Consider the following 25539-nt stretch of genomic DNA (forward strand, 5'->3'; position numbering starts at 1 on the left):
TTGTAAATAGCTCACGCTGTTCTTTGACGCCTGGAGTCTATGCAACCTTCCAAGCAAGGTGGGATGATGTACGGGTCTCCTCCAGACACCAGATTAAGGAATCAGACCTACTAAACATAGGGTAACCCTCACCTGCCCACCTGTGCATGGGGCATCCCTCACCTGCCCACCCGTGCCCCGTTTCCTGCTGCTTTTCTTTGGCGCCTGCATCCAGTTACATTCCTTGGGTGGCTGGGACTGGTTCCTCAGCATCTCGGAAAACACCCCCCCCACCACCACCTACTCCTGCTCATGAAGGCGACGGCAACCTGTTACATACCATCTCCCTCTCTCCCTCCCCCCCAACGCCTCTCGGAGTCACACTGGACAATTACAACAAGGGTCTGTCACCATGTCATGGTCAATTTTCGCACTTTACCTGGTTTCTGTGTGGGCCTCTCAGTGAGACGGAGCTTGGCAATGACGTGATGGCTGCTCCAACATCCATTCGAGAATCCGCCAACGTGTCTTGAGAAACGTGAAGAGCCTAGAATGAAATGCAACGTAAAATGATGGCTAGAGCACAGGAACGGAACGCAATGTGTAATTATGACAAGAGCATGAGCAACGCCTCGCTCTGGCCTCAGACCAGCATGTGCCCTTTGGACCTGGGGCCGGTGTCTGGACATAAGAGGAACCATATCTCCCATGGGTGGCTTCGAGCTTGTTGGCAAAGCTCACCCAGCAAAATACACTGCATGCCAAACCCTTTTCGTTAGAGAGCCGGGAAGAAACAGAAAGTACGCCTCAGGGTTGGAGAGAACCTCCTCATTTCATGGTCTCTTATCGTCACGGGGTTGTGTTTTTTGTGCTGTGGAATATTATTCTTTTCTAAGATGCTGTGGAATTAGGGTGGGAAATACGCCAAAGGATGCAACGGAAGGGGAGCAGAGTGCCACCCCAAGATGTGATTTAGGGGTTCAGGACGTGTCACCCCAAGATGTGACTGTGGGGATTGAGGACATGTTACCCCAACATATGACTATAGGGGTTCGGGACATGTCACCCTAAGGTGTGATTGCAGGGGTTCAGGACGTGTCACCCCAAGATGTGACTAAGGGTTCAGGATGTGTCACCCTAAGATGTGACTACAGGGGTTTAGGAGTGTCACCCCAAGATGTGACCAGAGGGGTTGAGGACATGTCGCCCCAAGATGTGACTAGGGGTTCAGGACGTGTCCCCCCAAGATGTAACCATAGGGGTTGAGGACATGTCACCCCAAGATGTGACTAGGGGTTCAGGACGTGTCCCCCCAAGATGTGACCATAGGGGTTGAGGACATGTCACCCCAAGATGTGACCACAGGGGTTTAGGGCTGTCACCCCAAGATGTGACCATAGCAGTTGAGGATGTGTCACCCCACAATGTGACCAAAGGGGTTCAGGACATGTCACCCCAAAATAAGCCACCTGGTTTTTTGAGCTGTGGGCACTTGAAAACCAGCAAACAGGGGGAAGTTTGTCTACACTCCCCTTTATCCACCTAGAGAGGGTGCTCCCAAAGGAACTCAGGTGCCCTCAGCCCCTCCCGGGAAGTGTCGTCATCAGGCAGGTCTGCCTCGCGTCACAGCAGAGGTGTGTAGGGATGACGTCACCTACACGTGCAAGGTAGGTGGATACAGACACCGCGGAGCAGCCCCCACCGCACCCAGCTAGACCATCACAGACCATCACCCCTCCTGTCTGTTCCCGTGTGGGCCCCGTCACCTCTCCTAAGAGCCACTTACTCACCCCAAAGGGGCCCACATGCCATCTCGTCTTCACCAAAGGCTGCCTGGGGGACTGCTCACCTCCCCTGGGCTCCCCCCACGGGGATGTGAGCAGGACACATCATGAACTTCTGTGTGTTTTTCTCTTGTTAAACTTGTTTCACTGGGGTCTCCCAAGAGAACCGGGAAGCAAAAGGGGGAACCTTATGTTTCCTCCGCTACATACTCCTATAACGTCCCTGCAGGTCCCTATTTCCCCCTGAAACACTTTTATGCCATTTGCTGGTATTCAGAGCATCAGTACCTGAGACCAAGGCTTGGAACATAATTTCTAATTGGCTGAGAATAGTATGGTCATTAAGGGGTTTCTCCTCAAGACTGTCTTTGATCCTTGAACTTATTTCATAGTTATGGGTAGATTGTTTGCTCTGATTTTAATCATCAGACTCAAGCAGATTATCTCTGTAGTTACGGGCCACACGCTTGGGGAAAGCTCCATTTATAAGCTTTGAAGCAGACGGGCGTTTTCTACACGTTGGGCAGCATGATGTTATTGCTCATGCTTGTGACGAATGCCCATTCAGAATGTGGCAATGCTGGACAGGGAAGACTGTTAGCAGGTGTGAACTGGAGTTTGGCACCTGCCGTCAGCCTCGCTGTGGGTTAAATCATGAGCTGCGGCAGCTGCCGACCTGGAGAGCTCAGGGTGGAGACCTGGAGTGAGGCACTCTGGGCTCCGGGAAAACGGGAAAAACAGGTCTTCAGGTCGTCATGTATTTTTTAAGAGAAGATTTTATGCATCTCATTCTTGCCTCACCTCATACCTAGAAAAACACTAAAATCCTTCAATGAGGACTGATGTTTGTGACTAATAGTGACCGTCACCTCCCCGTCACTAGCAGGCACGTCGCCCTTCACTGTTCTGATGTCTGCCTTGATATCCACCCTTTCCTCTTTGGGGAAGTATTTCAGAGCTGTCTGAAATGCTGCCTCCTGGGCTGTAGTTAGCGGGCAAAATCAAGGATGTCACAGTCATCGGTCACTGCAGCCACTTCCACTCCCGAGGATGAGCTGGGGAGCCCTGAGGGAACTCAGGAAAAAAATAATCCTGGCCCAGAGCTGAGATGCATGTCAAAGGAGTGATTCCAGGAAGCCCAGACCTTTACATCTTCCCATAGAAATTGGTTTTCTATAAATCTTTTTCTGTAACTCTGGTTTCCTGTAAATTTTTTGTTCCTACCATCTTCCCCTTGTTGCAAAAACTCATAGATCCCCTTACCTCCTCAGAGGGGTTTCTCAGGACTCCCTGAGAAGCTGTCTCCCCGGCTTAAGTCCTCATTTCACCCCAAATAAAACTTAACTCTCAACTTTCAGGTTGTGCTTTTTTTTTTTTTTTTTTAAGTCATCAGAGGAATAGCAACCAAATTAATGGTGGATGATGGAAATGGGCAGTTTTAAGCCCCAGAAACCTCTGTACTGGTTAGGAAAAAAGTGAAATTGTCTGGACCTTAAAAAACGCTGTTGGATACCACGCGCTCCCGAGTAGATATGGACTTTCGAGCCCTCCTCTGGCCGAATTCTATCTACTGCTTTCTCGGCCACGGTCCCCACCCTCTGCTCCCTCACCGGGAACTAGGGGGCTTTGCCAGCATCCGCTGAACAAAGCGTGACACACTAGGTGAGGAGTGGCCCCAGGAAAGACCCTAGCTGCTACAGGACATGCTTCTTCCTCTACGGAAGCGGGTGGAAAGAGCATACTTTGCTTCAGGGAGGATGGACGCCATTGCATCACTCCTTGTACTTCAGTTGCCATGCTTTGTTCAGAAGCATGAAGGGCGAAGGAAGTCAGAAAGAGAAAGAGAAGCACCTTAGCATATCACGTATATTTAGAATCACATATACGGCACAAATGAACCTTTCCACAGAAAAGAAAATCATGGACTTGGAGAACAGACCTGTGGTTGCCCAGGGGGAGGGGGGAGGGAGTGGGATGGACTGGGAGTCTGGGGTTCATAGGTGCCAATGATGGCCTTTGGAATGGAGAAGCAATGAGATCCTGATGCACAGCACTGGGAATGATGTCTAGTCCCTTATGATGGAGCATGATGGAGGCTGATGTGAGAAAAAGAATGTGTATATACATATAACTCAGTCACTTTGCTGTGCAGTAGAAAATTGGCAGAACACTGTAATCCAGCTATAATGGAAAAAATAAACATCATTAAAAAAAAAAAAAAAGAACCACGAAGGACCTCAGATTTTACCACAGTTCTGGTCCAACAGGTGTGCCTACCAGAGCCTCACAGAGGATGGCAGAAGACAAGAGACTCCCAGGTCAGAGACAAGACTCTACTTGTTCTCACAGGGACAACAGGAGGCAGGGTGGCAGTGTTGGGGCTGGCTCCCACAGGGAACAGGAAGAGGGCTCTCGCGTGGGTGCACAGTGAATTGTGACCCAGGAGAGAACCCTGTGCTTAGGGAACAAGCTGGCACGGCTAATGGGCTACAAGCCTGCCTGTAAACGATCCTCTCCAGGAAGATATTATCTTTGTCAAAGGGCGGGCATACGAAGCAATAAATAGAGCAAGCCTGCCGTTTGCTTTAGACGAGATCTTACCTCTGGCTCCCAATGGCTGTTAGCTATACAAACATCTGAAACCCAGCAGGACCCTGTGCTGGACCTGCTGGGCACAAAATCCTTTTCCTCTTCTCAATTTCTTACTTGCAGCATAAAGGCTTCAGCCTTAGGATCTTCCCTGAATACCAAAGGGTGGGTTCAAACAGGTGCTTATCAGGGAAGGGAGGGGATGCAGAGACCAGGGAGGGGCCATCAAGACGCAATAGTGGAGCCTAGGGGCAGGTCCCAGTGCTGCCTCAGCCTAACACTAGATGCCACTACCTTGGAGATCTTCGGCAAGAACTAAAGCCCCCAACCCAGGCAGAGGATGGTACCTTCAGGCAGAGCCCCACCCTATGACCTCACCATCAGCCAATCAGAAGAAAGCCACACCCCCTGCAGCCCTCACCCCAAATGTTGCCTATAAAAGACTCCTCCCCCAGAAACCTTCAGGGAGTTTGGGGTTTTTTTGAGCACAAGCTACGCATTCTCCTTGCTTGGCCCTCCAGTAAATCTTTCTCTGCTGCAAGCTCTGACATTCCAGTTTGTTTGGTTTCACTGAAATTTGTTGCACACGTGAAATTGCACTTGATCACATATCCTTGAAAAGATAGCCCAGGAGAAAGGCCGTCACAACCTCTGCTTGCCACACAGGCAAAGAATTGTCTGTCCACACCTTTATTATTATTTTTTTTTTCCAGGACTGCACCCATGCCCTATGGAGGTTCCCAGGTGGGGGGTTGAATCGGAGCTGCAGTTTCCAGCCTACACTACAGCTACAGCAATGCAGGATCCGAGCCACCTCTGCGACCTACACCACAGCTCATGGCAATGATGGGTTATTAACCCACTTAGCGAGGCCAGGGATGGAACCGGCATCCTCATAGATACTTGTCGGGCTCGTCACCCACTGAGCCACCGCGGGAACTCCTGCCCACCTCTTTTTAAGGTGACTTCTTGAATAAATAGGAAAATGACTTAAAGGGATCAGGGAGCCTAGAAAGTCAAAAACGGACACATAGGGACTCTGAGTCCCCACAGAAAACAGGGTGAGAAGGTCTCCACGGTTGGTCTCTGTCCTTGAAATGGGGCTTTCCTCTTCCCCTCCACAGGGTTTCAGTGTTGCTTTGGGGCTTTCTAGTGCAACCCTGAAAGTAAACTGATGTTCAGACAATCTAGCCGGCTTTCAGCTGTGAGGCATCTAGACCAGCTGAATGGTCAAGCTAATTGCCACCACAACCTCTCCGAAGAGAAGCGAAGCACAGCCATTCAACATCATTAGCAGTCCCAAGTCAATGTCTTATTCATTGCGTGAGTGAGTGCCGGCTTTCTGGACCATAAGAAGGCCCTGGACGGAAGGCTATTATTGCCTGTCAAATGGGACACTTTTTATATCATTAGAGATGCCTGAGGAATGGAAATTGATGATGAGTTTGTTTTAATGACTTTCCGAGAGAGAGTGTGTGTGTGTGTGCGTGGGCGTGTGCAGGTGTGCGCAGGTATTGATGAGCAGTCATTTTCAATGAGTGCTGCTATTAGGACTAACGTTATTTCTTAAGAGCCATTCAATTATGGATGAGGAAGAATGAATAAAAAAAGAGAGCTCCAAAGTTTCCTGGCCACTCTGGTCCCTCCTTCATCACCTTGTTTTAAATTGTAAATTGTCTTGACCCTCCTACGTAGCGCATACAGAACTGAGTAAAGAAATCACTTTAAAACATGTTCTATTTTGCACTTTACAGCTAGCTGTCAGAATCACGGGAGCATCCACTTCTTTCTGAGTTATATACTGCTATGTGTATGTTTGGAATCTAAGACAAAAGAAGACAGTGAGAGAGAGAGAGGAAGAAGAGGAGGAAGATAGAGGGAGGGAAGGGGGAAAGAGAGAGCGATGAAAAAGGACAAGAAGCATATCACTCAATCATCCCAACGTTATCCACTCCATCCGAGTTTTCTGGAACAAAGGAGTGATCTTCTAAACGGAGGCAATGTGCCCAGTGAAAAGGCAGGATTCCTCCAGACTGTTGGAAATATTCACCGTGTAGCCCTGGTGAGTACATAGCAGATGGTAGACTCTCTGGTGCCTTTGACAGAAACAATCTGAACTCTTCTGGTTTAGCGAAATAATTTTCAACCTCAGTGAGGAACTCACTGTGGCGGGTGTGGAGGGAATGAAATTGTGAAGTGTTTAAAAGAAGGAGGCTACAAAGGAGATGCAGGATGCTAAAAGGAGACCTTGATAAATGAAGAGACTGATGTCAGAGTAACCTTAAGGGGATTTTGACCACGTTCTTAACTGCACTGCCCATATCGCTGGTGGCACCAAATTATAAAAAGAACTCACTGGGCCATATGTAACTGAAAATGGGTGAAACATCATCTGTCACTGGCTCCAGAGTGAGAACTGAAAGTATCAGTTCCTCATCATGGCAGTAGCTGCTCTAAAGAGCCCCCAACAATCCCTGCCCCCTGCCATTTACACACGTATATAATTCTTTGCTACACTGTATCGAGGACAATAGAATACTACAGTTTATAGGGTGATGGTGCATGACTCCCAAGGTTAGGTCATAAAATGCACCATGGTTTCTGTGGATCCATAGGTCTTGCCTCACTCATGCTGAAGAAAGCCAGCACCTGTCATGCAAGGACACTCAAGCAGCCCTGTGGAGCAGGTGGCATGCTGAGCAACCAAGTCCTTCTCCACGACGCTAAGGAGCTGTGACCTCCAGCCAACAGCCATGCAAGTGACGTGTCTTGCAGGCAGATGTTCCAGCCCCACTCAAGCCTGCAGATGAATGCCGTCCCAGATGCCATACCATAAATACCCACTTCAGCCCCGGCAAGGCTCCCAATCCCCAGAGACCGTGAGCAATGGCTGTGTGTTACCATGAGCCACTGCAGCTTATGTGGCTTTATTCTGTCGCATCAGGAAGCTACGTGATATGATGATCAATACCATTCTCTATGTTGCGAACGAGATGAAAGTATTGAGACTGGAACCAAGCAAGACCCTGTGGGGACTTCCAGGGACAGCTCCCCCACCAGCAATGTCCTCTGCCTGTCTTTTGTTTATAGAAGAGCTCTATTCTCCTAGCCCTTTCCCATGTTCCAAAGGGCAAATTCAATCAGAGAGGTGACAAAATGTGGAAACAAAGGGAAACAGCAAGCCCCAATAATGATAATTTGGCCATTCAACAAAATCAAGGGTCTTTCATTCCTCTTCAAGAACTAAAGAGAATATTCTGGGCCATGTCCTTGGAGCAGTTTTGCAAGCACTGAACCCCCCACCAGGCGGAAGAAGTTAACTTAAGACCACACAGAACCCACACGGCTTGGAACCAGAAGGCGGATGATGTTGATACCTGATGACCCCACCATCAACCAATCAGAAGAAGGCCCATGAGCTGATGACACTCCACAACCACCCCCTCCCTCACCCTGTCTTTAAACGCCCTTCCCAGAAAACCGTAGGGGTAGTTCAGGTCTCTGAAGCACCAGCTACCCCTTCTCCTTTCTTGGTGCCTGCAATAGACACCATCTTTCCTTCACTATGCCCCAGGGTCAGGAGGTGGGCTTTGTTGGACCCTGGTGTCAGTGGCATGGATGGTCATGCTTCTACGATAATCGTGTGTGCACAGCTCATCAGCTGGCGTCATTCCATTCTTGCAGCTATTATAGCCAGGGGACTACAAGGCAGAGTCTCCCCGAAAGGGAGGATCAGGGTAGAAAACATTCTATTTTTCATCATTAATACATGTCCATGTTCACACTTGAGAAAAAGATAATCAGATTTTGCCTGAAGTAGTCAAGCTGCTTCCAAGGCTCCCAAGAGGGAGAAAAAAAAAAAAAGGCAAAAAAGTCAGTAAAATGCAGGAAGAGAAATTTAATGTAGAGAGAAAATGATGCCTCAGAGATATGAAATCATATTTTAAAGCAACAGTAATGAAAACAGTTTGCTTCTGGTTCATGGGATACAGCAATAAAAAAGTTTGGAAATTATTTAAATGTCCACCAATAGACTAATGGCCAAGAAAATTATGGTCTGCCCATTCAATAAAATGCCATACAAACATTTAAAAAAAAATGAAGCGTCTCAGGAATGTAATTATGGAGTAATCTCCAAGTGATCACTTTATGTGGCTAAAACAAGATATAAAACAGATGACTTGGCGATATGATATGTAGTTAGCTGCTAACCATTATCCTTGCTTCTATAAAAACAGATCTTCAGTTCACAACAATGATTCTTTTTTTTTTCTATTTTTTTTCGCTCTTTTTGTCTTTTATTTTTAAGGCTGCATCCAAGGCATATGGAGGTTCCCAGGCTAGGGGTTGAATCGGAGCTACAGCTGCCAGCCTACACCACAAGCCACAGCAACACAAGATCTAAGCCACGTCTGTGACCTACACCATAGCCTGTGGCAACGCCGGTTCCTTAACCCACTGAGCAGGGCCAGGGAGCGAACCTGTGTCCTCATGGATATTTGATTCTTATTTGATTTGACGTTGATTCTTATTGATTGATTTGATATTGATTCTTATTTGATATTTGATTCTGATGGATGTTGAGGCATTATGGACTTGTGAGGTGATAGTTTTAGTGGTTCAAAGAGACTAAATTCTTTTAGAAAGAATTCAAAACACACTTGGTAAACTTGCAAAATAAATAAGTTAGGTATTTTGAGATGTAATGACCTCTAGATATTTAAGACCTGGTTTGAAGATTTTCTTCAGGGCTTTATTTCTATATGTTCAAACACATTACAAAGCAAAAAGATGACTAGCATAATTGGCCATCAAACTAATCTTGGGATAAACAACATCAGACTTTTAAGTATTTCTTCTTTAAAAACGTCTTAGGAAGAAAGAAATAGAAATTGAACATAATTGATTTTTAAAAAACACTATCCCTATTCCATTGAAGATTGTAAACAAATTAGGCCTTAAAACTATGATACACAAATTATGCAGAGTCTATCCATTAATATGACTTTAGGAATAATTTTTTTTTTTTTTTTTTTGGTCAGGGCCGCACATGTGGCATATGGAAGTTTCCAGGCGAGGGGTTGAATCAGATCTGGAGCTCCCGGCCTACACCACAGCCACAGCAACGCCAGATCTGAGCTGTGTCTGTGACCTACACCACAGCCCACGGCAACCGTGGATCCTCAAGCCAGTGAATGAGGCCAGAGATGGAATCCGCATCCTCACGGATCCTAGTCAGGTGTGTAACTGCTGAGCCACAACAGGAACTCCCAGGATAACTCTTTATATCTTAATTAGCTTCTCAAGAAGATGAAGTTGGAGTTCCCGTCGTGGCGCAGTGGTTAACGAATCCGACTAGGAACCATGAGGTTGCGGGTTCGGTCCCTGCCCTTGCTCAGTGGGTTAATGATCCGGCGTTGCCGTGAGCTGTGGTGTAGGTTGCAGACGCGGCTCGGATCCCGAGTTGCTGTGGCTCTGGCGTAGGCCAGTGGCTACAGCTCCGATTCAGCCCCTAGCCTGGGAATCTCCATATGCCGCGGGAGCGGCCCAAGAAATAGCAACAACAAAAAAGACAAAAGACAAAAAAAAAAAAAGAAGATGAAGTGGATACCTATTTTGGAGTGCTGTGCACAAGACGAGGGATGTATTATTTTGGTAAAGTCTCCAAAATCCTAACAGAGAGAAGGTACTTTGTTTAAAAAGTTGCATCATTGAAAAACTGGAATTCAACAGGAAGGAGTATGTTTTGTACAAATCGCATGTGCAAAACACAGGTCTGGTATCCCAAAAGAGCCAGAGAGTTGATTAAGCTTTTTTGTTTCTGGTCTATATGGAAACAGAAAAAAATCTTCCCCACTCTGCCTTTGAAAAGGTTAGATAATGCCCTTCAAATTATTAGAATCTTCTTTCCCGATGCTACCAAATGGTACTAAGTCTTTTCTAATGAGGAAATAGTCTTCATTTTCATTGGAGGAAAAATAAAAGAAAATAGCCACTATACCTAACCGTTCCTCACGTTAGCTCTTTCAGATAATATTTTGTTATTATATTTAAAAATGGGCTCTGGGCCATAGGGAGAAAGGCCAAGTATTTGTTCACCTGACACGCCCCTGCAAACTCTAAAAAAATCTTTCTTTTCTCCTCTATCAGAGTCCCCGCTTCCGACCACTTGAACTTGATTGTCCACTATTCGGTGAAGGATGCTCTGACAGCATCCCATTAATTTTGGTGGCACTAAATTTCCTCCAGTTCAGCCAACAAGCCTCTGATAATTCGGCTCCCAGGACAGGGATGGCCAGCCTGGCTCTCACTGTGGCTGATGGATACTCACAAATCAAGCGGTTCTGGGGGTCAATTACACGGGCTCCTGAGCAAGGACCAGAGTCCGTTCTCGTTGACAGCACAGACTTGCCTAAAACCACAGGGCGAGAGGGCCCTGGCTCTTGCCAAGAACCTCCAGGGCTGTGGGTAGGGAAGGAAGAGGGGGACGTCCGCTCCTTGCCAGAGCCTCCTGGAGGCCCCTGCCCTCCAGCCCTGAGCGGACTCCGGGAGGGCGGGGCCGGCCTGCTGACGGGACCATCACAGGCACAGACCTGTGGTTTGATCCCAGGATACAAGTCGTGTTTGGTGAGGCCCCGGCAGGTGGACTATCCAGAGCCTAATGTAATGTCATCCCCCTCTGCAGCGAGGAGAAGGACTAGGAGGTGCTCTCCGCCCATGTTTTATTTCCTTCCCGGCGGCACGTCTCTGCAAAGAGCCCTATATACACGCTGCCTTTGAGGCCAGCATCCACCCACGCCAAGGGTTTAAAAACTCACCCCTCGGTTACGTGGCCAACTCTGGTGTCTCCCAGATCGTCACACGGTCCCAGCCCACGTTTCTCTCGGGGAAGCAACCCCAAGAAGCACTGCCATCAACCCAAGGAACTGTGGGGTTGCCCTCCCATGGGGAACCCATTCCTGCTGGTGGGGCCAAGGTGGGGCCTGAGGAAGGGTGGGATGGGGGAAGAGCGAGGAAAGGATCTTGCTGGCCGGTGGGGAATGTCGTCGTTGATATACATCGCTTTTTCCCAAAACATAAGGTGATGAGGCCACCCGCCCTGGGCTTTGTGCCTTACGACAGGCGGTTTTCTCCCGGAGAGCTAGCTGACTCCCTGCTGGGCTTGGGCATGCTCCATTCCCCCAAGGGTCCCTCTTTCTTTCTTTCTTTCTTTCTTTCTTTCTTTCTTTCTTTCTTTCTTTCTTTCTTTCTTTCTTTCTTTCTTTCTTTCTTTCTTCTTTCTTTCTCTCTCTCTCTCTCTTTCTCTCTCTCTCTCTTTTTCTTTCTTTCTTTCTCTTTCTTTCTCTCTCTCTCTCTCTTTCTTTCTTTCTTTTTCTCTTTCTTTCTCTCTCTCTTTCTTTCTTTCTCTTTCTTTCTCTCTCTCTTTCTTTCTTTCTCTTTCTTTCTTTTCTCTTTTTAAATTAAACTATCGTTGTTTACAAAGTTCCTTCCATGTCTGTTGTCCAGCCAAGGGGCCTTTTTTCCTAAAATATAGAAGAGACCGGGTTCTGAATCACCTCCCCTTGTAGGTTGATGGGCACGTCTTCACAATTAATTTCATAATTAATTTCTGTGGCTACAATTAATTCACCTCCTGGTGGTGAACTTGGTTTCTAACTGAGGGAAGAGAAAGACTCGGTGGCCTCCTGGGAGGGGGCACGGCCAGCGAAGGAAAGAATACGGCGGTCAGAACAAAGTGTTAAAGGCAGTGACAGCAACCCCGGGGATCACTGAGGTAGGCTCTCCTTGTCCCCAGACAGGTGATGAGCCGTAACCAGGACCGAGGACCTGGGGCTGGACTGCCTGCAGGTGTCTTTGCATATATATTGCTCTGGACAACCAGGGTAATTAGTCTGTGCATCATATCATCAGTTTACAAAGCCCACCAGCCCCCACTGTGATCAAAAGATGAAGGCAACGATCACACCCACTGGACAGGTGGGAAATGGAGGTGCTGAGAGGGTGAGAGAATAGACCCTTTCACACCAAGCACAAAGCTGAGATGAGACCCTCCAATGGAAACAGGGCAGGACGTTATGGTCCGTCCCCCATCCCAGGTCCTTGTCTGCTTTTTGCCTGTGGAAAAACTTCACTCAAAGAGTAAGTTTAAGCAGTGCAGTGAGAAAATGCAGAAGCAAAGGAAAGCAGTCTAATGGGACCTAATAACAATAGTTTAGTCCTTAAGCAAGTCAAGGACCTTTAGTTCCTCATCAAGGGCTATACAGATGATATTCTGAGCCGCATCCTTTGCACCATTTTGCAGAGACTGAAACCCCCACCAGACGGAAGATGTTTACGGCTTGATGACCAGACTGTAGCCGTGGCATCGGCTGCCACTATTCTGAGAGCTGGCCTCAAGGAAATGGGAGCAAACCGACCCTGGAACTGAAGACCAACTGTGCTTAAAACAATCAAGAGGATGCTGGTTAGACCAGCCATGACCCGGGTCAAGAGGACCGCCAGAGTGGACCGTGCCACTCTGCACGCAGCCCCCCTCCCTCTGCCTGTTCGGCCCTGAACTTCCCCTTTATAAGTTCTTGCCCTCTGATCAGGAATGGGGAGTTGGCCTTTGGACATGCGTCCACCCACTCCCCACATTGCCAGCTTCCTGCATAAAGCAACTTTCCATTTCCTACCAACTTTGTCTCTCCAGTCTTACTTTTCCAGTGGTGAACAGCCAGACCCCACTTTTAGTAACACCCGCCCCCACCCTCCAGATGCTTTGCTTCCCTCTTCGGTAAAAGGAGTCTCGGAATGCTGGCCACTGAAGGAAGGACCACTGCCCCCATTTCACAGATGAGCACACTGAGCCCTGGAGGATTTAAGTTGCTGAAGAGCATGCAGGGGGTGAGGCGTATGTGTGGTCTGGCCCCAGAGTCTGTGCTCTTAGTTTCAACACCAGAGTCAATGGAAGCAGATCCCAGATGGGACCAAGTAAGGAGGGTACAGTTGATGGGCAGGGACCTCCCCAAGGTCACCTGGGGGCCATGAAATGGAACTGAAGGTAAGTATGAGCTCTCTGCCCCTTCTCCTGTGTCAGTGGAAACCCATAAGATAGTCTTTTTTTTTTTAACTCAATGAATTTTATTATATTTATAGTTGTACAACCATCATCCCAACCCAATTTTACAACATTATCATCCCAAACACCCAGCCCATCCCCCCCCACCACCTGTCTCCTTTGGTAACCATAAGTTTCTCAAAGTCTGTGAGTCAGTTTCTTTTCTACAAAGAAGTTCACTGTATCCTTTTCTTAGGTTCCACGTATAAGTGATGGCATATGATGTTTGTATCTCACTGTCTAACTTCACTTAGCATGATAATTTCTAGGTCCATCCATGTTGCTGCAAATGCCATTATTTCATTTCTTTTTATGGCTGAGTAATATTCCACTGTGTATATGTACCACATCTGCTTTATCCACTCCTCTGTTGATGGACATTTAGGTTGCTTCCATGTCCCAGGCAATATTCTTGATGCTTGTCAGAAACTATCTTTTAACCACAAGCAGGAGGCTGCAAACTCTAGACAACTAATCAGGAGACTGGAGGAGGGACATGCTGATGAACCATGAGCCATTTATACCTCAACCAATCAGGAGACTGGAGGAGGGAACAGGTTAATGAGCCATTATACCTCAACCAATCAGGAGACTGAAGGAGGGAACAGGCTGATGAGCCATTATACGTCAACCAATCAGGAGACTAGAGGAGGGAACAGGCTGATGAGCCATTATACCTCAACCAATCAGGAGACTGAAGGAGGGAGCAGGTTACTGAGCTATTTATACCTCAACCAATCAGGAGGCTGGAGGAGGGAACAGGTTACTGAGCTATTTATACCTCAACCAATCAGGAGACTGAAGGAGGGAACAGGCAGGGAAATACAGAAGGGAAGTGGAAAATGGAGAGGAAGAGGAAGCAAAGAGGAAACAGGTTTTTCAGTGTTTAGGCAACAGCGACATCACACCCTCACCCTCAACACCACCAGGTGGTTTGCCTGTGAGCCAGTGGAAGGAAGCAGGAGAAGAAAGGAGATTCAGGCATGGCAGGAGAACTGTGGCCCTTTTTTGAAGACTGCTTTATGGGACTCCAACCTTATCTTGAATTTCTCTCCTAGGGACAGGATAAATCCTAAAGTCTTGACAAAAGGTTTATATATCTCCACGTCTGATGCTTCTCTTTGCTGGGGAAGAAAACAGCACAACCCTGTTTCATGCTGCTGAGGAATTTACATGCTAAGAGATAAGAAAAAGAGGGGGGGCTGTCTGAGGACCACAGATGAACAGTCTGCACCAGGCAGCTGACCAGAAACTTGAATGACCCTTCATGCTACTTTGTAGAGCCATGGCTTGGAGGTAAATAACAGTGATGCCCCTTTTTGTGTGATATCTTTGTGATATTGGTGAGAATTAACTGTGGGGGAATGTTCTCATTATTTCCATATTAAAATTCATATTTCTTCATTGATCATTCTTTTTACATTTTCCCATGTCTTTTTTAAAAAAGTGTAGTTGATTTACAGCATTGTGTCAATTTCTCCTGTACAACAAAGTGACCCAGCCTCACACACACACACACACACACACACACACACACACACACAAACACATATACATTCTTTTTCTCAAACTATCTTCTATCACGTTCTATCCCAAGAGACTGGATAGAGTAGAATTCCCTGTGCTGCACTGTAGGACCTCATTGCTTACCCATTCTAAATGTCACAGTGCATCTGCTAACCCCAGACTCCCTGTCCATCCCACTCCCTCCCTCTCCCCCTTGGCAACTGTTTTGATGTGACCTGAAGTAGAGAAAAGTAGGGAGCTGCTTGAGAGGATGAGCTGATCCCAAACGCTCCAGGATTAGCAACGCATACATGAGCGTTGAGGAATGAACGCTGTGAGCTGAGACCAGAGCGCTGAGTCCTAACCCCTAGACCATCAGGGGGCCTGAGAGCTGAAAGAAAGGTTCATGGAGTTCCTGTTATGGCTCAGCAGTAATGAACCCAATTAGCATCCAGGAGGACTTGGGTTCGATCTCTGGCCTCGCTCAGTGGGTTAAGGATCTAATGATGATGGGAGCTATGGGGTAGGTCGCATATGTGGCTTGGATCCTGTGTTGCTCTGGCTGTGGCATAGGCTGGCAGCTACAACTCCCATTCAACCCATAGCCTGGGAGCCTCCATATGCTGCAGGTGTGGCCCTAAAAAGAAAAAGAAAGAAAGGCTTGCACACTCACAGCTGGAGGGCAGTGCACACGTGTGTATAGAGACCACGGCAGGTACTCAGGAGAGATTTCCGTCATCTGACAGCTCTTAGGCTTTGAGCTGATCCATGTAACCGAAGTTCCCAGGGAAGGGAGCACAAAGGTGGAACCCTCTGCGAAGCACTGACGTCTCAGAAAATGCATGGAACTTTGCAGCAGGTAAATTTCCATAGCTTCCAAGGGGGGATCATTGCTTCTGCCCATCCAACCTCAGGGGGCCTGTTGAAGGGGCAAAGAACGGTGCCCAGATGATTCCTTATTGTGTGGGGCTCTCCTGGGCATGGTGGGATGTTTATTTATTTTGTATTCTTTTCTCACCTGTGAAAAGATGCAAAGGCATCTTTTCATAAGTTGCCTGACAGTATCACATAAGATGTGGGTATACAATCAGAGAGTCACACTTTCAAAGGTTACACTCCATCTGTAGTTATGATAAAATATTGGCTTTATTCTGCTTGGTGTACAATATATCCTGTAGGTTATTTTATACCTAAGAGTTTGTACCTCTTACCCACCTCCCCCATTATGTTCCCCCCCTCCCCCCACTGATCGCCACTCATTTGTCCTCTAGATCTGTGAGTATGCTTCTTTAGTGTTTGTTATTTTATTTTTTATTTATTTGTTTGGTCTTTTTAGGGCTGCACCCATGGCACATGAAGGTTCCCAGGCTAGGGGCTGAATTGGAGCTGCAGCTGCTGGTCTACACCACAGCCACGGTAACGCCAGATCCAAGCCGTGTCTGTGACCTATGCTACAGCTCGCTGCAACACTGGATCCTAAACCCACTGAGCGAGGCCAGGGATCAAACCTGCATCCTCATGGATACTAGTCAGATTCATTTCCCCTGAGCCACGACAGGAACTCCTTCCTTTGTGTTTCACTAGTTTGTCCTATTTTTTAGAATCCACAAATGTTTCCCAGGGAACAAAACTGTCTCTGATTGAGAACCACTGCTTTAAGTGAAACAATCTTTCCCATGCATTTGTGGCACTTTGTTAGTTTCAACAGACAGAGCAGAAGCAAAGGGATTTTTTTTTTTTCTGTCCTCATATCCAGAGAGGAGGCATGGGACAAAAAGGTGTCACACTGAAGAATCAGAGAGGTATTGGGGGTCCTTTCTTTTTCTTTCTTTTTTTTAAATTTAATTTCTTTGAAGTATAGTTGACTTACAATGTTGTATTAGTTTCAGGTGTACAGCAAAGTGAGTCAGTCATATATATATGTGTGTGTGTGTATATATATACATCTCCATTCTTTTTTCCCATATAGGTTATTACAGACTCTTGAGTAGATTTTCCTGTGCTCTACAGCAGGTGCTCATTAATCATCTCTTTTATATGGTCCTGTGTAGATGTTACTCTCACCATCGCAGTTCTTCCTCCCCACATGGTTTTACCCGTGGTAACCGCAAGATTGGTTGTGAAATCTGTGTTTGTTTCTCTTTTATAAATAAGTTTCTTTGCGTCTTTTTAAAAATCAGATTTCACATATAAGTGACGTCATATGGTATTTGTCTGCCTTCCTGCATCTCTAGCAATATGTCCACCCATGCTGCTGCACATGACATGTCATTATTTTTTATGGCTGAATAATATTCCATTGTATAGAGATAGCACATCTTAATCCATTTCTCTGTTGACGGACATTGAGGTGGCTTCCAGGTCTTGGCTAATTGGGAATAGTGCTGCTATGAACCCTGGGGTGCATGTACATTTCTGAATTGTAGTTTTGTCTGGATGTATGCCCAGGAGTGGGATTGCTGACTCCCACGGTGGTTCTATATTTCATTTTCTGGGGACCCTCCATACTGTTTTTTCATAGTGGTTGTACCAATTTACATTCCCACCAACAGTGTAAGAGGCTTCCTCTTCTCCATGCCCTCCCCAGCATTTATTGTTTGTAGATTTTTTTTTAAATCTTTGTGTCAATTTATAGTTTTTCATTTTTTAAAAATTTTTGTTTTTTCCATTATAGTTGATTTACAGTATTCGGTCAATTTCTGCTGTACAGAAAGTGACCCAGTTATATATATGTGTGTATATGTGTGTATATGTGTGTGTGTGTATATACATATATATGTACACATATATATATATATGTCCTTTTTCTCACATTATCCTCCATTGTGCTCCATCACAATTGAGTAGATATAGTTCCCCGTGCTGTACAGCAGGATCTCATTGCTGATCCACCCCAAAAGCAATAGTTTGCATCTATGAACCCCAAACTCCCCATCCATCCCACTTCCTCCCTTAATGATGGCCATTCTGACTGGTGAGAGGTGGTACCTCATTGTACATTTGATCTGCATTTCTCCAATAATAAGTGGTGTTGAGCACCTTTTCAGGTTCTTTTTGGCCATCTATCCATGGTTCTTTTCTTGAATGTGTGTCTCCCTCTTCTTGCTTCTTGTAGCCACACTGCCAGCCCCAAGACGAGGGCATTCTGAGAGTCAAGTAGGCAAGACTTTATGGTACATTTCAGGTTGGGAGGGGAGCAATGCGAGAAAATCTTGTCCAGGTTGAATTCCAAGTAGCACGAATCCTGGATCTATAAGCGTGTGTGGCCTGAGGGAGACAGAACGCAGAAGGGTCAGGCTGCAGCAATGCCCAGGGAGACGAGAGAGGTCTGAGGATCCAGTGTGCGTCATTGTTCAGGCTGACATTCCTCTGAGGCATCAAATGGAGTCATGTCCCATGTACCGTCTTGGAGTGCTCCAGAGACACTGGCTGGAACCGGGAACACAGGATCCTCCAGAGACACTGGCTGGAACCGGGAACACAGGATCCTCTTAGCAGCCAGAAGGTAGGAAGGATCAGAAACAGAAATAGGAGAGAGAGCCGGGCTCTGAGAATGCCGGGACTTGCTGCATCCCTTGTCAAGGAAGAGCAGGAAATGGAGAAGGAGCTGTCTGAGAGGTGGCCAGTTGCGTGTTTCTGCATTTGTTTTTCTTTTCAAGAAGCTAGATCATCTTTGCATAGCTATGCTCAAGAGCTGCTTCCACAAAGGGTGTTGTCATCAGTGTGTGTTTCTGGTTTGCTTTCATTTCTACTTTCCTTCCTTCCTTCCTTCCTTCCTTCCTTCCTTCCTTCCTTCCTTCCTTCCTTCCTTCCTTCCTTCCTTCCTTTCTTCCTTTCTCCCTCTCTTCCTATCATTCTTGCCTTTTTAGGGCTGCACCCTCGGCATATGGAAGCTCCCAAGCTAGAGGTCCAATCAGAGCTGAACCTGCCGGCCGACACCACAGCCACAGCAACGTGGGATCCAAGCCAGGTCTACACCACAGCTCAGGGCAACGATGGCTCCTTAACCCACTGAGCGAGGTCAGGGATCAAACCTGCATCCTCATGGATCCTAGTCAGGTTGTTGTCACTGAGCCACGACAGGAACTCCCAGCTTTCATTTCTTCTGCTGTCCCTCTGATTCTTAAGGGAGGTCATTCCACAAGTGGTCAGCAGTGGCCAGGCAGAGTAACCACACAGACCCAGCCGTGTGACCCATACGCTGGCCTGGGATGGCGTCCTTAGGTCTGGGTAATTGCAACGTCACAGAGCTATTAACAGATGCCATGGCATTACTCTTTTCCCTGGCAAATCAAAGCACCCACCTCAATGAAATGGCTCAGTAAATTATCATGATTATTATTATTTGATTTTTAGGGCTGCATCTGCAGCATATGGAAGTTCCCAGCCTAGGGGTCAAATCGGAGTTGCAGCTGCCAGCCTACACCACAGCCAGCCTACACCACAGCCACAGCAATGCCAGATCCTTAACTGACTGAGCAACTCCAGGGATCAAACTGGCATCCTCATGGATACTAGTTGGGTTTGTTTCCACTGCGGCACAATAGGAAATCCTACAGTGAATCATTTGTGAGTCAAAATTTAGTCTTCAGTGTCTCACCGTTAGTACTCTCTATCTGAGTTTGTCACGTGCATTTTCAGGAGAAATTGTGCCCTTGCTTCTATGGATTTTGAAATTGAAACAGAAGTTTTGTTGGGCATAGTGAAAATTTTTTTTGTCTTTTTTTTGCTATTTCTTGGGCCGCTCCCGCGGCATATGGAGGTTCCCAGGCTAGGGGTCCAATCGGAGCCGTAGCCACCGGCCTACGCCAGAGCCACAGCAATGCGGGATCCGAGACACGTCTGCAACCTACACCACAGCTCACGGCAACGCCGGATCGTCAACCCACTGAGCAAGGGCAGGGAACCTCATGGTTCCTAGTTGGATTCGTTAACCACTGCGCCACAACGGGAACTCCCCCAATTTTTTTTTTTTTAAGACTGGGATAACATATTTTATTTAGGCCACAGTGAGAGATTCCTCACAGGGCTATCTTAGTTTTGTTTTGCTTTGTTTTGCTTTTTAGGGCCACACTCAAAGCATGTGGAAATTCCCAGGCTACGGGTTGAATCAGAGCTGTAGCCGCCAGCCTACACCACAGCCACATCAACACCATATCCGAGCTGTGTCTTTGACCTACACCAGAGCTCACGGCAATGACGGATCCTAAAGCCACTGAGCGAGGCCAGGGATCAAACCTGCATCCTCATGGATACTAGTCAGATTTCCTTTCCTCTGAGCAACGACAAGAACTCCCTGAGATGTCTTTTTTGTGGCTACGTTCCAATAAAACTTTATGTACAAGATGGGAGTCAGGTGGATTTGGGGCATGGGTTAGTGTGCTGCCCCAGGTCCAGATTCATCCTGCTTGTCAGACACACGTAGGCATCAGAATCACTTCGAGGACTTGTTCACCCCTTCGGTGCTGGCCCCACTCCACACGTTCTGATTCTGTGGCTTTGGGGTGAGGAGGCATAATCTGCAAGTGTAAGCAGCTCCCAGGAGATGCTACACTGCCAGTCTCAGGACCACACTCTGAGCACGAGCCACCCCGACCGAGGCGCAAGTTAAGACCGGATAGAAGGGAAAACCATGCACACATTCACACACCTGCTGAAGGGCAATGCTTGGGTTTCTGGGCTCCTGGCATTCTACATAGTGGATTTTTTTTTTTTTTTTGGCTACTCACACAGCATGCAGAAGTTCCTGGGCCATGGATCGAACCCATGCCATAGCAGCCACCTGCACCGCAGCACGACCAAGAACTTAACCTGCAGTGGGCCCTTAACCCTCTGAGCTAGCAGGGAACTCCACACAGAGTGGATTTCTCCCGGGTAGGATTTTGGTAGAGAAGGCGTGCGTTGGGAGGACCAGGCTTGTGAGAGGGGTGGATAACATGCGACACCCATTCTCCGATGACAAGGACAGGGGAGCCCCACCCTAGCGGAAGGGCAGCAGCTGGCTCAAAATGTCCACGGGGACTCAGGCTGGCCATCCCTGGGCTGCGCTCTTCATGAGTCCTCATCTCTATGGAGGACGACTGATTATGCAAAGTGAGCCCTGATTGGCGGGAGATCCCACGTGCCATATGCAGAGAGATGGGAATACAAGCATCCTTATTATAGATCCCGGGAAGCATTTGTGAACCACGACAGACAAGGGAAAGCAGCTAAATTTGACTATGGAAAAACATGTTCTTGGAGGGACAAGCCAAAAAGATGGGACACGTTCCATTTGGGAAAAGGAAGCCTGGGAGGATGGGGAAGGGGAAAAACAAAAGAAGGCCGTCCCGTAAGAGAGGAGCAGAGGCTGGCAGAGAACTGTCTTTGGAAGCAGGAAAATCTGGCTTGGACCTGCCAATCATGTCTTCGCACTGGGGCCACCCACCTGGGCCCCGTCCCCCTCATGTATAAAAAGGACGATGAGCTCCACCTTAGTCGGTTTGAGAAGCATTAAATAGGATGATCTATAGCCAAGTGCCTCATTGCACAGCCCAGCAGGGCCAGGAGTGGAAAGTCTTTCTTCCAAAACCGTTCCGACTATTTCTATGTTTATGCTCATATCTGAGAGAATCGTGGCGGAGACATCTCCCTGCTGTAAAATATTTTTCACACCTTGGCTAAACTTGAGGCATCGTCTCTATTAGAGAACCCATAAAAATTTCATAAATACAAAATTAGAGCCTGCAGGAGTGTACCTTTTACCCTGAGATTATGCTGTGTGACTGCAGGAAAGGAACCCTGTCTATGCACAAAGGGGTACCACCTTGATGGTCTGATGGGGACGCCTGCATAAGGGAAACAGAACCACCCTTGGCATGACATAATTCCTGCCCGGTCCCCCTCCTGTATCATCTAAAATTGCCCCAAGAAGGGAGCATAATTATAACTACCAGGGTTCCCAAGCAGGCTTCTGATCATTCCATTACTTCAGCGTGATGATGGTTCTCCTGGCTCATAAAAATCAGTCAAGTGAAGGGCGTGAGAAGTCTAGATGGACACATCCTCACCCTTGGGATAAACACACAATTTATTTACTTATTTATTTATTTCTGTCTTTTTAGGGCGGCACCTGCAGCATATGGAGGTTCCCAGGCTAGGGGTTGAATCAGAGTTGCAGCTGCCAGCTTACGCCCCAGCTATGGCAACGTGGGACTTGAGCCGCAGTGTCTGTGACCTACGCCACAGCTCACGGCAATGCTCTGGATCCTTAATCCACGGAGCGAGGACAGGGATCGAACCAGTGTCCTCATGAATGCTAGTCCGATTTGTTTCGGCTGAGCCATGATGGGAACGCCACCCATGCAATGATTGTGCAAGCCCATTGGAAACATCGTGTGGTTTTCAGGGCTCAAGTCCAAGGTTGTAAGGATGAGCATGACATTGTCCCCATATCCAACGAGAATACGGGTTGTGTTGCAGAGCCATATCCGGGAACAAATCACTGCATAGCAAGTGTGACAGAGAACCTGAGAACCACCCTTCGTGGTTGAGTCGGGTGTGCACTGGCTGGACATGGGTGCTTAGCCTTAGGAGCACGAAGAGACCCGAAACTAGATCTGTGCATGAGTCTATAACCTGAGGCCAAGGTGGCCCCACAGCCGCCCCCACTCCCAAGTTGGAACCTCCCTTTCAGCCAGGGGGTGGGCCTGTCTTCCTGCAGGTACCACTGAGAAATGTTTCTTTTCAACAGAGTAAGCAAGCCCTTGGGGGGTGGGGAGTGAGGTCCCACTCATATGCCCCTCATTTATACATGCGCCCAGAGGCCCCTGGCATCACCCCAATCAGGACCCCCCTTTTCTTTCTCTTTTTAGGGCCACGCTCATGGCATATGGAGGTTCCCAGGCAAGCGGCTGAATTGGAGCTGTAGCTGCCGGACTACGACACAGCCACGGTCACGCCGGATCTGCGCCACATCTGCGACCTATACCACAGCTCACGGCAACGCCGGATCCTTAACTCACTGAGAGGCCAGGATTGAACCTGCGTCCTCAGGGATACTAGTCAGATTTGTTACTGCCAAGCCCCAACAGGAACTCCCCAGGCTCCCTTTTCAATACCCATAACAAACATAATGCCTTCTCTACTACCTTGAAATAAAATTCCTGTATCATCTAAGCTACCACAATCACAGTTGGAACAGAAATCAGTCTAATGCCGGGGCCATGCTGCCAAGGAGAAAAGTTAGCAAAGTGTTTCTCCTGAACGTTTCTACATTCCCATGTAGAAATGAAGATTGCCATTGCCTGGGGGGAAGGACGGTCCTGCTTCCTTCAGATGTACAAGTGTGGGTTGGACAGGAGACCCTGCTGCTGAGCAAAAATGCAGGAAATGGTAAGAGGACAAAGCAGAAGGTGCCAGGAAAACAACGAGATTTGAGATAAGGACCAACAGACAAGATTTCTCCCCTCCCTCCCTCCCTCCCTTCCTTTCTTTCTTCCTTTTCTTTGTAGGGCTGCACCTGTAGCATATGGAAGTTCCCAGGCTAGGGGTTGAATCAGAGCTGCAGCTCCCGGCTAACTCCACAGCCACGGCCACAGCAACACTGGATCCTTGACCCACTGAGCAAGGCCAGGGATCAAAGCCACATCCTCATGGAGACTAGTCAGGTCCTTAACCTGCTGAACCACAATGGGAACTCCAACAGACAAGATTTCTTTGACAGCGGTTAGAGGCAAAGGGGAATAACAGCAAACAAAGTAAAGATAACACGCCAAGAAAATTACAGACTCTCCAAGAGGAGAATACAAACATCCCGCTAGTTCCCAGTTGGAGTTCGGGTTGCCTTCTTGAGAAGTGTTTCAAATGCACCTGCTGGAATATGGAACGAAATGGGCCCTGACCCAGAGGAAACACAGTCCTAGATGGAAATTCCTCTCTGCGTGAAGATGATTCCAACAAGGCAAGTAGGTCCCTATCTGTGACACGGTTTTCCCAAATGATGCTTGAGATGCGGTAAAATCCTAAACAATACAAAGCATCATCTTATTTGTCCTTTTACGATGCTTAGACTGAAGGAAAACATTCTATTTTATTATTATTTTATTTCTTATTAAAGTATAATTGTGCCAATCTCTACTGCACGGCAAAGTGACCCAGTCACAAACATATACATTCCCTTTCTTCTTGTAGTATCTCCCATCATGGTGTATCCCAGGAGACTGACTCTAGTTCCCTGTCCTGTACAGTAGGACCTCATGGCTGATCCATTCTAGATGCAGTAGGTTGCACCTACTAACCCCAAACGCCCCGTCCATCCCACTCCCTCCCCCTTGGCAACCGCAAGTCTGTTCTCTATGTCTGTGAGTCTGTTTCTGTTCTGTAGATAGGTTCATTGGTGCCATATTTTAGATTGCACTATTTTAGATGAGAAGTGATCTCATATGGTATTTGTCTTTCTCTGTCTGAATCGCTTCACTTAGTATGAGAATCTTTAGTTGCATCTGTGTTGCTGCCAGTGGCATTTTAAAACTGCGGGGTGGGGGGGGGAGTATTTGAGTTTACAGGGAGAATATAGTTGGGTTCTAGACTCAGGTATTTGGGAAAATGTTCTTTACCTACTGGGGTATCTGGTAAGGCTTTTGAAAATCACTCAAGATGTGGGTGATTCTTTGTTGGGCACCACCTCTGACTCCTGGGACATCCTGCACAGCTGACCCCCACCCAGAAATGCCTGAAGGGTTGCCCTTCATTGCAACGGCTACAAAGGGCCCCACGAATTTCCAAAATTCCCCCAGGTGCAGCCTCGTCCTTGTTCAGAATTAGACGTCCCCCGTGTCCAGAATAAGATCAGCTACTTATGAGGTAGGAAAGCACTCCCCTGTGTGAGGATGGATGAGAGGGGAATATACGGATGGAAAGAGGGAAAAGGAGGATGATGTGTGTTGAGTCTCGGCTGAGGCCCTGGACTTGGATGTTGCACCCCGAGCTGCACATCTGCTGAGCTGCCAACTGCTGCTGCCCCCAGGTCTGTGCCTAGACCCCGAGCCTCGCACATCCCACTTGGGGCAGGGCCAGGGGAGAACATCCACACTTTGGTTCACTGCACGTGGGCTCCATGGCAGGATCTGCGTGTCACGTGCGCCTTCATGGCGAGGCCCTACACCAACAAGGTGCCTTTGAAGGCACTGCTCTGTCCTGAAGCAGAACCTGGCAAAATTCCAAACCCTGACGTACTTATAGGTCAGGCAATCACACTTCTATTATGAAAAAGACAAATTTAGCCTCTGTATCGTTGAGATACCATTTGTGTGGATGGGGCTCTTTTTTTTTTTTTTTCCTTTTCTTTTTAGGGCTGCACCTTTAGCATATGGAAGTTCCTTGGTTGGGGGTCGAATCAGAGCTGCAGCTGAGGCCTATGCCACAGCCACAGCAACACAGAATCTGAGCTGCATCTGTGACCTATACCAAAGCTCATGGCAACACTGGATCCTTAATCCACTGAGTGAGGCCAGGGATTGAACCCGCATCCTCATGGCTGCTAATTGGGTTCTTAACCCACTGAGCCACAGTGGCAATGCTAATGGAGCTTGTATTTGTCTC

At 47.6% G+C, this 25539-nt stretch overlaps 1 protein-coding gene across 1 annotated transcript in view; it reads right to left on the reverse strand.

The window, feature by feature from the left end:
- Positions 1–390: 390 nt before the first annotated feature.
- The window catches only part of PUDP (pseudouridine 5'-phosphatase), a 302518-nt gene continuing 277369 nt past the window's right edge, over positions 391–25539 (reverse strand). Inside the window, exon 6 of the transcript XR_007132898.1 lies at positions 391–526. The gene's annotated coding sequence lies outside the window, so the exon portion shown is untranslated. The remainder of the gene's footprint in view (positions 527–25539) is intronic.

The sequence above is a fragment of the Phacochoerus africanus genome, chromosome X (assembly GCF_016906955.1).
Source record: "Phacochoerus africanus isolate WHEZ1 chromosome X, ROS_Pafr_v1, whole genome shotgun sequence".
Taxonomy (NCBI): domain Eukaryota; kingdom Metazoa; phylum Chordata; class Mammalia; order Artiodactyla; family Suidae; genus Phacochoerus; species Phacochoerus africanus.